Genomic DNA, 1,487 nt, shown 5'->3' with positions numbered 1-1,487 from the left:
CTACGTTGCATATATCTGTTATGTACTGTTTTACAGTACCACTTGGTGTGTAGGGCTAGATGGGTCGATTTTATCCCCATACTTGGTATGTAGGGCTGGGTAGGTCGATTTTATCCCCACATGGGGTGTTGGGTTAGGCAGAGATGGTGTGCAGGGTTAGTGGGCATGATTTCTATTCTCTGATATCTAATTTGATCTGCATGCGATATCTGTATGCCTAAGGCCGAATATCTGTATTCTGTTATCTGTTTGTATGCATGCTGTTTGTGGGGATGTACTCAATGAGTTTGTGAAAACTCACCCCTTTATTTATTTTATGTCAGGTAATCCTCAACAGTAGATGGATCGGTGTGGCGGAAGGCTCGTTGGTGACCACTGTTAGACTCATGGGTTTTTGAGTAACGTTATTTCATCTGTTCAATTGTTTTTCCTATATTTGTTTTGGGATTTACTTTTTGGACTGGAGCTATTTATTTTGGGGTTTTTAAATTGTTAAGTTGTTGATTTACGAATTATTGATGTTTTAGCTTCCGCGTAAAAGAACGGTTTTCAAATAATTAATGGAATAAGGATTTCTAGATTTAAGTAAAGATAATAATCTAAATGGTCTTTAACTTACTAAGCTTTTATAAAAGCGCCCTCATGTAATGCCCCCAGATTCAGTCATAACGTCTGGGCCAGGTTTGGGGTGTTACATCTAGGGTTGTACATGTCATCTCGATCGACTGTGGGCCTTTTTAGGGTCAGTATGTGTGGTGTAAGCCGTACAATATGAAATTTACTACTCTATTAGATTAAAATTAACGTAATAACGTGTAATATGATATGTATGATCTGTTTTGTTATATATAAGCATGTTTAGTATTTTGTTTGTATAAGCATGCATGTGATATACGTTCTTATATCTGTCATTCTATTATATCTGATATTCTTTCTATATCAGGCTATGGGGCGGGTTATGTATTATGAGGAAGAAGTATTCTGTGTGAGGTGATATCTCACTAATATTCTTCTAGCAATGCTGTGATTATTCTGAAAAGTGCCGTATGAATATTATGCTGTGTGTAGGGCTGGGTAAGTGTTTTATCCCACACGTGGTGTGTTGGGTGGTCGGAGTTGGTGTGTAGAGGATAGGGATAGGATTATGCATATCTGTATCTGTACGATTTTGTTATAATTTTGATTCTACAAAAAAATTATGTCTATACATTTTCTAACATGAGATTGAATATGAATTTGTGTTTATGTATGCGTTACACATTGAGTTATCAAAAATCACTCTCTATTTGTCTGTTTCATTCAGGTTACCCTCACACTTAGGCAGGTCGGTGCGACGGAAGCTCGTATGTAACCACTTTTCCATAAAACTCTATTTACATAAGATTTGTTTAATTAAAATTTTGGTTTTGAGAGTTTTGTAATTTTCAGACTCTTTGGACATTTGGGTTTAATTTTTGATTTGGATTTTAATTTGGAATATCTTGTAT

This window comes from Gossypium hirsutum, chromosome A05 (genome assembly GCF_007990345.1).
Source record: "Gossypium hirsutum isolate 1008001.06 chromosome A05, Gossypium_hirsutum_v2.1, whole genome shotgun sequence".
Lineage (NCBI taxonomy): Eukaryota > Viridiplantae > Streptophyta > Magnoliopsida > Malvales > Malvaceae > Gossypium > Gossypium hirsutum.
The sequence above is the reverse complement of the archived record's forward strand: the minus strand, read 5'-3'. Positions refer to the sequence as shown.